This window comes from Mauremys reevesii, linkage group 3, assembly GCF_016161935.1.
Source record: "Mauremys reevesii isolate NIE-2019 linkage group 3, ASM1616193v1, whole genome shotgun sequence".
Taxonomy (NCBI): domain Eukaryota; kingdom Metazoa; phylum Chordata; order Testudines; family Geoemydidae; genus Mauremys; species Mauremys reevesii.
Genome location: NC_052625.1, coordinates 32599775 through 32613509, shown reverse-complemented (window position 1 = coordinate 32613509; position 13735 = coordinate 32599775).

Below are 13735 nucleotides of genomic sequence, written 5' to 3'. Positions count from 1 at the left end.
CTTCTCATTGTGCCCATTAACAGTGATGAATCAAAGAGGAAAACAAAATCTTTTGAAAAACAGAGGAGCACATATACAATAGAAAATAATGCACCTATTCAAGGGAGAAATGCAAATTTCCCGTAAACAAATTAGAGAAGATTAGGAACAACCTTAAAATGAATGTTGTTCCTTTGTGTGGTGCTATACTGTATTTACTCCACTGGAGTGCATTAGCTGACTCCACACCAGTCTGTGCACTAGGAGGTGTTCAGATACTAAGGTGATGGGTGCCATTAAAAAAACCCCAGATAGATGTTGGAGATCACTAGTCACTGTCTTCTTAACAGTCAGTCAGGTGTTGAGAGAGTCCTCCATGTTCTGAATTATAGCATGGAATAGGCACACCAGGCCCTCCACAGCCTCCCCACAAAATCTTAGTTATATTCATCTTTTAGATTAACCTTTTAAAACAAAGCCATTTTGTGTACATGTGCTGAATAGCCAAGTAAATGCCTGACTCGGTATGTGTGTAACCTATGTGCTTTGTTCCATTACCTACTCTGTGCTGTTTGTCTTCCTTTATAACATCACAACTTTATTAAGGCCTTGATCCTGCAAGGAGATCTGAAGGAACAGATGCTTCCTCCCAGGCAGAGTCTCAGTGAAGTCAGTGAAGGATGTTTGCAGATCTCTGTACGGAATTAGAACTTGGGACTGTAAAGGGGTCTGTAAACACTCGTCGTTGACTGACTTCACTGAGACTTTGCATGAGAGAACCAGAGTATGGGACTGTAAACTGAGGGGGTCAGGGCGTTACTCCTTTCTAAGTCTGTAAAACAACTATGATGCTATAGGAGCTATCCAAATAATAGTAACCAAATGCAGCTTTCAGCTGTACAAATTAAGCCCCCGTTGCATTATTTTGTTGCTTCTAATGTCCTCTCTGCAGCTCTTGTGAAAGTGAATCCTCATTGCCTGGTGAGAATCGTAGAAATGTAGGGCTGGAAGGGACCACGAGAAGTCATCAGGTTCAGCCCCCTGCACTGTGGCAGGACCAGGTAAACCTAGACCAACTTTGACAGGTTTTTGTCCAACTTGTTTTTAAAAGCTTCCTATGATGGGCACTCCACGACCTTCCTTGATGTTTGATTTCTAGCTGGGAAAAAACTTCACTGTAGCAGCCCCAACCAGCTTGTTCTGCCCTGACACAAACTGTGTGTAAACTGCAAAAATGCCGAGAATAAAAGACACCCAAACAGCTAGAGGAATGGCTGACCCATTTCAGAGGGAGACCCATTGTCCAAACCTGAACCAGCCATTTTGTGGTTTGAAAATGGGTAACATTTTGTTGTCATGAATTTCTGTACAGCTGCAGTAGGTCCAAAAATACAAAAGGCAAAATATCTTCACAGCCTTTTCTTATGCTATTTCATGTAGAGGTTTCTCTTGCTTTTTGAGGTGCAGAAGGGTAGAATCTGGTTTGGTATGTCCCCAAGCTTTGGTACTTTGGGTGAAGTGAAGCCTGGATCTAAACCACTACATCTTTTATTCAACAGAAATTAGATTGAGCTTTGCAAAACCAAAATTATTTTCCTATTTTATAGATGTTCTGGTCTTGTCCTAATTTATCCTCCCAAACTTTGATTTGAGTACAATGGGACTCATCTCACTCTCACACAACCAAAATCTTGCCTCATTCTCTCTACTGTCAGCTAAAATGTATGTATAAATAGACAACAGTTGGGAGGCTGCAGAGAAGTAAACTCGCTTCTAAACTGGTTCAGCTGCTGTTTTTAACCATTCTCACTCTGGAATCTCTTTTCTATTAACTGTTAATATAAATCTATCTAAAAGGGCTCTTTGTGCTACTTAAATACACGCTACCCCTTCTGAACTGATCTTGGCTTATGACATGTACATCTCTTGTAAATGCTACACAAAATGATGATAGAATAAAAGGACTTGCTCCCCAGATTATTACAAATCAATCTGGTAATTGCAAAATAAAGGCTTTGCATGTGCTTTCAAAGAAAACAGTGACCCAGAGGGCAGTTACTTGCTGTTATGTCATGGGGCAGTTACAGCTTGGTAAGTAAACCTGGCAGACCTGCTGCACAAAGACTTATGTTTTTACTTTGCCTGATTAACCATGAGGCCTATTATCATTCTACTAGTGTCTGCTATTCTACTAGTGTATGTATCCAATAGACAAACCACAAAACATAACATAATGTAGATGTTGCAATTTAGTACTTGTGTTTGCTAGGTTAAAACACCACATAAGAATTATGTAAACTTTCACCATATTTTTTTAAAATTTAAAGTGGCTTATAATTAGTGTCCCCTGCACAGAGGGAAGTTGTGTTGAAGATATTGTACACAATAACTGTCCTGTAAGAGAATACATCACTCACTTCTCTAAGGTAGAGGAGTTATGCAAACAGAGGGAAAGGGTAACGAAGCGCAAATGTATTAGAGAGAGAGAGAGAGAGAGAGAATAACAGATGCCAAAAGGGGTGCTAGTCTCCCCTTGTGGGAGAAATGTAATTCTCAAGGGGGCAGATGATGATGTCCAAGGAGAATTATTTCTACTGCATTAGTGAGATGCTTAAAGGATTATCTTGAGAATCTCAAAAATCTTACACCAGTTCCCTTTTAAAATGTCTATTTCCATTATTCTTCTCCCTCTAAATGGTTGCTTTGTTGCTGCAAGGAGCAGAAAGTGTTAGAGTGAATATCTTTGAGTAAAAATAGATTCTTCAGGGACTGCTGGGGTGGATCACAAAGAAATATAGAGCCATTTTTAGTTAAAGTGAGTCAAATATTTGTCTGAAGCTACTGATTTCTTTTTTATGTAATACTGTTTTTGACAGCTCTATAACAAAAGACTGTTTAAAAGCCATTTTTAAAGAATAAAATGTTCATTTTCTAGAGGAATCAGAGGGCCAAGAGGACATAATGTGAATGTAATTCCTAAGAATGGGAACTTGCTTTCTTGTACACTTTGGCCTGGTCTACACTAGGCGTTTAAACCGGTTTTAGGAGCGTAAAACCGATTTAACGCCACACCCGTCCACACTGAGAGGCCCTTTATATCGGTATAAAGGGCTCTTTAAACCGGTTTCTGTACTCCCCCCTAACGAGAGGAGTAGCGCTAGTATCGGAATTACCATATCGGATTAGGTTTAGTGTGGCCGCAGATCGACGGTATTGGCCTCCGGCCGGTATCCCACAGTGCACTACTGACCGCTCTGGACAGCAATCTGAACTCGGATGCAGTGGCCAGGTAGACAGGAAAAGCCCCGCGAACTTTTGAATATTTCCTGTTTGCCTAGCGTGGAGCTCAGATCAGCACGTGTGGCGATGCAGTTAAAAATCAAAATAAAGAAAGAGCTCCCGCATGGACCATGCGGATGTGATCGCTGTAAGGGCAGGCAAATCTTTTCTATCAGCGCTCCGTTACAGAAGACGAAATTCAAAATCATTTTTAAAAAATCTCCAGACAGATGCCATAGCAGGGGCTCAGCACACTGCTGCGTGACAAACGTAACGGAAAGCCCAAGAATCAAATGGACGCTCATGGACTGGAGGACTCAAGCTATCCCACAGTTCCTGCAGTCTCCGAAAAGTATTTGCATTCTTGGCTGAGCTCCAAATGCTTCTAGGGTCAAACACAGTGTCCGCGGTGGGTCAGGGCATAGCTCGGCAATTTACGCACCCCCCCACCCACCCCCAGAAGTGAAAGGGAAAACAATCCTCTCTTGACTCTTTAACATGTCACCCTATCTTTACTGAATGCTGCAGATAGACCCGATGCTGCAGCACTCAACACCAACATCCTTGCTCCCCCCCGCCATGGGTGGCTGATGGTGCACACGACTGGTATCCGTCCTCGTCATCAGCCTATTGGCACATGGGGCAGTGCAAAAGGACTGGTAACCATGCAGACTAGCATCGGTGAGGTCTATCAAGGGTGCCTGGCCCTAATTTTTCCTGGTAGATGATACAGTATGGCTGATAACCATTGTTGTCATAGCAACAGGGGGCTGAGCTCTGTCAGCCCCCACCCTTCATGTGTAAAAAAAAGATTAAATTGCCCCTGGACTAGCAGAGGGATGCTGGGCTCCTCTGCTCCACACTCCTTACTGTCCTGTCTGGACTATCATAGCAGCTGGAGGCTGCCTTCCACTCATTTCTCACTAACAAGTCAGTGTGTCTTATTCCTGCATTCTTTATTACTTCATCACACAAGTGGGGGGACAATGCTACAGTAGCCCAGGAAGGCTGGGGGAAGAACGGAATCAACAGGTGGGGTTGTTGCAGGAGCACCCCCTGTGAATAGCATACAGCTCATAATTTCTGCAGGATCTGACACAGAGCAGCTGTGCTCTCTGATACAGTGGTTCTTTAGTACACTTGCCCATATTCGAGGCAGGACTGATTCTATTTTTAGATACCAAAAAGGAGGGATTGACTCTGGGAGTCATTCCCAATTTTGGCTTTTGCGCCCCTGGCTAAGAGCAGCCAGGGGCACTTATGACAGCAGCAAATGGTGCAAAACGACTGGTAGCCATGCTCATCTTTTTACCAATTTATGGATTGGTAGATGGTGCAGTATGGCTGGTAACCATCTCTGCTGTCATGCAAAAGCAAAAGCATGCTGCTGTGTAGCGTTGCTGAATCGCCTCTGTCAGCGGCATCTAGTACACATACGGTGAGAGTCACAAAAGGCAAAACAGGCTCCATGATTGCCATGCTATGGCATCTGCCAGGGCAATCCAGGGAAAAAAGTCGCGAAATGCTTGTCTGCTGTTGCTTTCCCAGAGGAAGGAGTGACTGACGACATTTACCCAGAACCACCCGCGACAATGATTTTTGCCCCATCAGGCACTGGGATCTCAACCCGGAAATTCCAAGGGGCGGGGGAGGCTGCGGGAACTATGGGATAGCTACGGAATAGCTACCCACAGTGCAACGCTCCAGAAGTCGATGCTAGCCTCAGACCGTGGACGCACACCACCGATTTAATGTGTTTAGTGTGGCCGCGCGCACTCGATTTTATACAATCTGTTTTACAAAACCGGTTTATGCAAATTCGGAATAGTCCCGTAGTGTAGACGTACCCTTTGACTCAGCCATGAGCCCGCTATCAAAGCTTAATTGGTAATGCACTTTTCAAAGGTGATGTTGATATTATGGCAGGATCCTCCATCTTTCAAGAAAGACATGTAATATCCTGACAATATTCCCAACCAAGAGTTGAGAGAAACCAAAGAAGAGAGTGGCTCCAGAGAACATATCCATGTTTTAATATGGGCCCAGTGTATTCTGGTAACGGCATTGGGAGTTTATTAATTATGTCTATACATCTCTGTACTTACTACAGCTGATAGTATCTCACTATAAACATCTGCAATGTAATGTTCTCAGAGTGCTTTACAAACATCTAGTTTATGCTGATGTAACCTCTCAGAGTTACATAAAAATGATTATCCATATTTTATTAAAGAGGATACTGAGGCACAGGGTGGTTGATACTCCTATCTAGATACTACCTCAGAATTATTCTGTCAGTGGCAGGTATTTCTCAAAGACCCCTGAGAGGTGCCAGAAGGTGCAGCAGACACTGGAAGATCCAACCATGGTACTAGCTGTAGTATGTAACCTATGACTGTAGTATGTACCAGATGACTGGAGAATAGCTAATGTGACACAAATGTTTAAAAAAGGCTCCAGAGGCGATCCTGACAGTTACAGGCCAGTAAGCCTAACTTCAGTACAAGGCAAATTAGTTGAAATTGTTGTAAAGAACAGAATTATCAGACACATAAATGAACACAATATGTTGGGGTAGAGTCAACATAGCTTTTGTAAAGGGAAATCATGCCTCACCAATCTATTAGAATTCTCTGATGGTATCAACAAAGATGCGGACAAGGGTCATCCTGTGGATATAGTTTACTTGGACTTTGAGAAAGCCTTTGACAAGATCCCTCACCAAAGGCTCTTAAGCAAACTAAGCAGTCATGGGATAAGAAGGAAGATCCTCTAATGGATCAGTAACTGGTTAAAAGACAGGAAACAAAGGGTAGGAATAAATAGTCAGTTTTCAGAATAGAGAGAGGAAAATAGCAGTGTCCCCCAAGGTCTGCACTGGGACCTGTGCTGTACAACACATTCGTAAATGATCTGGAAAAAGGGTAAACAGTGAGGTGGCAAAAATTTTCAGATGTTACAAAATTACTCAAGATAATTAAATACAGTGTGAAGAGTTACAAAGGGATATCACAAAACTGGGTGACAGGGCAACAAAATGGCAGATGAAATTCAATATTGATAAATGCAAAGTAGTGCACACTAGAAAACACAATCCCAACTGTACATACATAATGATGGGGTCTAAATTAGCTGTTACCACTCAAGAAAGAGAGCTTGGAGTCATTGTGGATAGTTCTTTCAAAACATCCGGTCAATGTCCATGGCTATCAAAAAAAGTAAACAGAATGTTAGGAACCTTTAGGAAAGGAATAGATAATAAGTCAGTAAATATCATAATGCCACTATATACATCCATGGTACAGCCACACCTTGAATACTGAATGCAGTTCTGGTTGCTCCAACTCAAAAAGATATATTAGAATTGGAAATGGGGCAACAAAAATGATTAGCGGTATGAAGCAGCTTCCATATGAGGAGAAATTAAAAAGACTGGGACTGTTCCACTTAGAAAAGAGATGACTAAAGGGGGATATGATACAGGTCTATAAACATAAGAATGGTTTGGAGAATGTGAATAAGGAAATGTTATTTATCCCTTCACATAACACAAGAACCAGGGGTCACCCAATGGAATTAATAGGGCGCAGATTTAAAGCAAAAATAAGGAAGTACTTTGTCCCATAACACACAGTCAACCTGTGGATCTTGTTGCCAAGGGATATTGTGAAGGCCAAAGGCATTACTGAGTTAAAAAAAAGAATTAGATAAGTTCATGGGGAGTATGTCTATCAATAGCTATTAGCCAAGATGGTCAGGGATGCAATCCCATGCTCTGGGTGTCCCTAAGCCTCTGACTGCCAGAAGCTGGCACTCGAAAATTGCTCTGTTCTGTTCATTCACTTTGAAGCATCTGGCACTGGGCTAGATGGGCCATTGGTCTGACCCAGAAAGACCATTCTTATGTTCTAAGCTAACTTGGCAAATGTGGTGCTACGCTAACCAAGTGGTTCTGGGGAGACCCATTAGCACCTTAGCTGTTGTTAAACCTGATGTCATGCTTTGAAAATGGAGAATAATGTGGACAGATGAAAAGTTTCCTTGCATAATTAAACAAGACATACACTTTCTTTTCCTGAAGGGTCTTCTAATTTGGCTATGCTTTCTGTACATTTCATCTGGTAGCCGGATATTTCCTCCCAACCTCCTTCATGCTCAAAACAGGCGTTGTTGCTGGGACAAAGTGGGATAGAGCCATGGTTTGTTACTCATTAGATTCCTTGACTGATTCCTTGACCAAAGTGAACTTGCTGAGTTTATTTGATTATTGTTATTAGAAATTTCCTGTGGATTTGACTGAGTAAGGTCTGCAGATTTAGCGCCTTCTACAGGCCTGAGTTTTATAAAGGGACAGGACCTGGAGTTTCCAATTCCTGCTCTTGTGACTGAACTGCTTGCTCAGCTCTCTCCCTTTTTCTCTACCTGCTCTTTTTTCTATCTTTTGAGTGCATCATTCCTCAAGGAGAGGTTCTCTGTAAGTGAGGCAGCAAATGGAAATAAAGCATTAAAACTGAATTCCCTGGCAGCTGAAACTGCACACTTGAATCCTTCTGGTGGAGCTGATTTTGGTGCTGGGGTTTTTTTTTTACTAGTTCTGGTCATTTTAATAATTGGTTGCTCAGAAGCTGTAGGGAAAAGTGTGCCAGCTGAATTCACTCTTGTATTTTCAGCTTTCCCTGAACTGGAAAGGAGCAGGATTCTCTTATGGAGTTTTAGCCATTAAGCTTGACTTCCTTGTTTAACCCACCTTGGAATATCTAGTGGCAGGCTTATTAGCCACAACCAATTTCAACAATACAAACACCTAATTTATCAGGCGGGTTCTGGTTGATCAGCAAATTAATCAGATTTCTTCGTTCATGTACATGTTAAACAGGATCCTTTACGTCATGGTATTTCCTGTGCAGCTGTGTCATAACTCATTCCCTAGTATGTTTGTAGTACAGTCTATCTCAGGGATCAGCAACCTTTCAGGAGTGGTGTGCTGAGTCTTCATTTATTCACTCTGATTTAAGGTTTCGCGTGCCAGTAATACATTTAACGTTTTTAGAAGGTCTCTTTCTGTAAGTCTATAATATATAATTAAACTATTGTATGTAAAGTAAATAAGGTTTTAAAAATGTTTAAGAAGCTTCATTTAAAATTAAATTAAAATGCAGAGCCCCTTGGATCGGTGGTCAGGACTCCAGCAGTGAGAGTGCCACTGAAAATCAGCTCGGGTGCCGCCTTCAGCACATGTGCCATAGGTTGGTCTATCTAATTACTGCAGTACATAATATTCATGTTACTGAAAGGTAATCTGAACATCAGAACTGTCCATTTGGACTGTTGGACTTTATTGTTAACACATTCAGGAAAGCATATGCCAGTTTTGTGTCATATACTGGAAAATATATAAATATGGGTTGATGTGATTTGATATATATTAATAATGACTCTTTGCACTTTAAACACTGGAAGCCACTGGAACCTTGTCTACATTAGAACTTCCACCAATGGACCTGAACTGTGGCATTACATATATGCATGTGTGTGTTTTGTGTTTTTTGTTTTGTTTCTTTTGTTAAACCCTTTTGTGAGACACTGCTTTATGCAATAGCCAGTGAGTAGTGTACATTATTGTATGGGAGTATTCTATAATAGCTTAATTAGAAGTTGTCTGTATTTTATGTGGTGTGACTGTGCCTTTAACTAGAAAAGGAACAAACTTTTGATATGTTACAGGATTTCATAGTTAAGACTGTGGCTGAAGATGAAGTCGGTAGTATGTAAACATTTTCTATGAAAACTGCAGTTATTGAGTAATGCATAGGTAGTTTTGCTTTAAGTGGTATATTAGTCACAGTACAACAATATTAAAATGTGGGAGCATGTGGATAATTATAATTTTTTAACTTTTAGGGTTTTTTTTGTAATTTGACTACACATCATTTGAAAAGAAATTTTATCTTGCTATTTTTCTGCAGAGCTTTTTTTAATGAGTATATATTACTAAACACTGCTGTCTCTCCAGTCAGGCCTCTGGCTACTTATTTCCATCTTCCTCTTTTCCCTCTTTGAAGCAGATTGCCCCCCTGATGAGCTGCAAATGGCAAGATGATTATGAGAGCCTGACTGAATGAAAACACATATTTTTGCCTCCATCCGAAAAGTGGTAAGAAGGAGAGAGATCCGAAATTACACTTCTACTTTAAATATAATCTTTTCTATGTCAATCGCCATTTTTTCTGCTTGCTAACTCTAAAATGGAAATCTAGCCAGATTTGTTTTCTCTATTGAGTATTGAAAGTTAAACGTTCTGTTTGAGGGTATGCGAACACAACATATGAAGGCGTGATCATAGCAGTGGTAGGCGTACCAATGCTAGCTTTAATCTAGGTAGCGTGGGTAACAATTAATAGTGAAGCCATAACGATATGGGCTTGTATTTGGGTGAGCCACCCGAGTTCAAGCCCAGCGGACGCCCAGGTACATACTTCAGTTGCTAGCATAATCTGAAGCTTGTCTTGCCACATCCTCGCTATTGTTACCTGTGTTAGATAAAAGCTAGCATGGGTATGTCTACCAATGCTACAACCACACCTTCACTTGCAGACAGTGTAGAAATACATTTAAAAGCAAACATAGAATCTCTGAATATAAGGCCAGATGGGTGATTATCTAGTCTGACCTCCTGTATAACAAGGGCCACAGAACTTCCTCAAAATAATTCCTGTTTGAACTAGATAGTACCATTTAGAAAAAAATCCAATCTTGATTTAAATATTACCAATGGTGGAGAATCTACTATGATCTCTGGTAAATTGATAGATACCTTCACTACTAAAAATGTATGCCTTATTTCCAGTCTGAATTTGTCTAGTTTCATCTTCCAGCCATATACCTTGTTATATTGTCTGCTAGAATGAAGAACTCACTGTCAAATATTGGATGCTAATGCTAGATCTTGTAGGGGTTATGACTTCAGGAAGCAGGGGAGGCTCTAGGAATTTTGCCACCCCAAGCACGGCAGGCAGGCTGGATTCCACAGCTTGCCTGCGGAGGGTCCGCTGGTCCCGCGGCTTCGGTGGACCTCCCGCAGGACCAGCGGACCCTCCGCAGGCACGCCTGCAGGAGGTCCTCTGAAGCCGCGGGACCAGCGGACCCTCCGCAGGCAAGCCGCCGAAGGCAGCCTGCCTGCCACCCTTGCGGTGCCCACAGGGCGCCCCCCGTGGCTTGCCACCCCGAGCACGCACTTGGCGTGCTGGGGCCTGGAGCCGCCCCTGTCAGGAAGGTCAATGAGAGATTATATATAAGGCTATGATTTTTTCATGGAGGTTGCAGAAGTCATGGAAACTGGACTTTCAGTGACCCTCTGTGACTTCAGCCCACGGCAACTGGGAGCTGCAGAGTCCCCCTGTGGTGGCCGGAAGTTACCCTGCAGCTCCTGGTTGCCATGGGCGGTGGGGCCCCTGGAGCACCTAGCGTTCCCCTGCAGCTGCCTAGCCACTGCTGGTGGTGTGGGGACCTCACAGCTGAGCTCCCCATTTTGTCATGGATATTTTTAGTAAAAGTCATGGACAGATCATTGGCTTCCGTGAATTTTTCCTAATTGCCCATGACCTGTCTGTGACTTTTACTAAAAATATCCATGACAGAATCTTAGCCTTAATTATATACAATTAAAACATTGTTGTGGCGTGTTTTCCCCAGGAAGGGAGAGAAAATGACAATGGAATCCTAGCGTGGAACTTTAAATACTTCACCACATTAGTCTCAGCAAGGAGTTGAAAGTCTGTGGGAGTCAGCAGTTATTTAATAAGGCACCACCTCAATATACAGTAAAAAAAAAGACTTTTCTGCTGTGATCTAGAGTGCTCACTGCGAGGACATGCAAGTGAACAAACAAAGCTTACTCTATGTGGAGATGCAACAATATGAAAATGTTTTGAGATGAATGAAGAAACTGAGCTTTGTTACACACACACACACAAGTTTGCAATGAAATATCCTGGTTAAAGCCAGGAATATTTTTATTTCAAAGTTCTCATTCAAGTCCTGTTTTCTTGTGTGAGGAAATTTATAGACTGTTTTTAGTTTCTCAAAATGGATTGCTTAGATCTCTGCTTTGGTACAGCTTCTCCGCACTGGATCTATTTCAAAGCCAGATTAGAACTGTATTGCTAAAATGTGTTTTGTAGACATGGGTTGAAGCAGGAGCGGCAGAAGCTCCGTAAAAATGGGGGGCCACCGTCGCCCGAACAGTGGCCCCTGCCCTCATGCCACTTATTCTCCCCAGGGCCCTGCCCTCGTATTGCCCCTTCCCCTGAGGCCCGCTCCCGCGCTGCCTCTTCCCCACAAGACTCATCCCCCTGCTCACTCCTCTCCTCCCCCTCCTTCTCTCACTCATCCTTATGGCCAGTAAAAAGTGATGGGGCCATGGCCCTCTGTCCCCCCTGTTCTGGCACTGTGGTTTGAACCCACGGAAATATACGGTGGGGTGGGGCAAATGGGCAAGGCCAGAGCAGCACTTAGCACAACTCGGGAAGGAAAGGTTCAAAGGTGGCTTTTAAGTGACCTTTACACACAAGCACCCTGGCCCATCCTGCTAGTATCACAGTGCACCTTAGGACAGCCTCAGGGCTGAAAGAGACAAGCTTTCAAGCTCCCCAGAAAAAGAAGACCTGAAGAAGAGCTCTGTGTAGCTTGAAAGTGTGTCTCTCACCAAGAGAAGTTGGTTCAACAAAAGCTATTATCTCACCCACTTTGTCTCTGTAGTCAGTATGTATACTGCTCTCACTTAGCAAGTCTACCTGCCTTTTGGAATGAAGGTCCCCTTTTTCATGGCACAGCCCTTCCTCACCTGCTGTTGGAGGGCAGGTGGCATAGCCAATTTAAGATTGCACTGTGCTGGAGGAAGCCTCAGCTGCCAGCCTTAGGCAGCTATAGGTCTCCTTTGTGCTGCTGCTGCAGTGGAAAGGGCAGGACTGAGCCTGAAGTTGTTTGTTACAGGAATATTTCAAAGTATGATGATAGTCAGTAAAGAGTCCCTAAAAATAGCACACCACAATGCAATATTTAGTCACGTTTACAATGAAACTAACTGCAAACCCAACCTGAAAAATCAGGCAATGTTCTTTCTGCCTCTTATGTCATCACTGCTAGTAAAGACTTTAAACAGAACTTAACCGTTGATGACGCCTGAGGCAGAATCTGGCTTGGTCTAGTGGGGCTTAGTAACAATACGTGCCTTTGTAAGGCAGTAGCTATGACTCAGACAGATGGGACAGTACGTTGAACAAGAAGATACTGTTTCCACAGAGTCACTCTGCTGAGTATAAAATAACCAAAATAGATCCTAAAATGACTAAAAATATTGCTTGGAAGAGTCCGTTACTCTGAAAAGAATGCCGTCATTATGCAGACATAGGCAAAGGTGAGCACTGAAACCCAAACTGAAGCCAGATCCAGCTCCCATTCAAAATCTGTGTCAAAACTCTTAACTGATGTCAGTGCGAACTGGATCAGGTTCAGAATCCAGTCTATATGTCTCAGAGTATCTTCGTTATCTTGCGTAACTGGGGATGTTTCCATAGAAGATATAGATGATGGTTCAAAGCAAATAAAAATGTTTTAACAACTTTTTTAACAATAAGTGAAAATGTGTGTATATTTTTGCCCTCTTCTGTTTTCCATTTAATCCCAAAAGTTGCTGAAGTTACTTTGTTCTGCATTTGAGCTTGTAACAATTTACATAGAATGTATATAATATGTATTTTTAAAAATTGCCCACAGACAAGGCAGATGGATAAACCTTCCCAAGCACTCAGATGAGATTAACAAAATAACATAGGCAACCTATACATACACAGTCTGACTTTCTCTTCAAAAAACATTCTTTGTAATTTCTCCAGTGTTCAAAGGCATGCTGGTATCTTCTAGAGCTAAGCCCAGGCAATTTTTCAAGAATAAGTTGTTGGAGAAGGTAAAACGCACTCTGTAGTGAACTCAGCTATGTTTTACTTGTGTCTGTCTTGTCTTTTTTAGCAGAGTTGGAGCCAAGCTATGAAGTTAGCATCCAGATCTGAACTTCTCCAAAGTTCAGGGCTGTTCAGATCTAGAGGTTTGATTTGGTTTGGGCTGCTTTCTTTGGGCTATTTTCTTGTCTTCTGAAAAAAAAAAGCATGTGTTTTTAGTACTCAGAAAACTGAGAGGTTGATAATGTTGTTGAGAGGCACGTGCAATGCAAGAAAGTGCTTCCCTACACATTGTCCTCTCCTTTTCTTCCAAAGCTTAACATACAACAAACCACATTCATCTCAGTACAGAGATTCCCTCAAGATGAGACTAAAAATAATGCAGAATTGAATCAAACCATGTGGATAGTTTTGTAATGTGCATATCAGGGGCTAGACATGTGCAAAGGCCAACGGGATGTGTGCTGCTCCTGTGGTACCCCAAACTCCACTTTCCCCTAACCTGTTCTGTACTGCTGGGG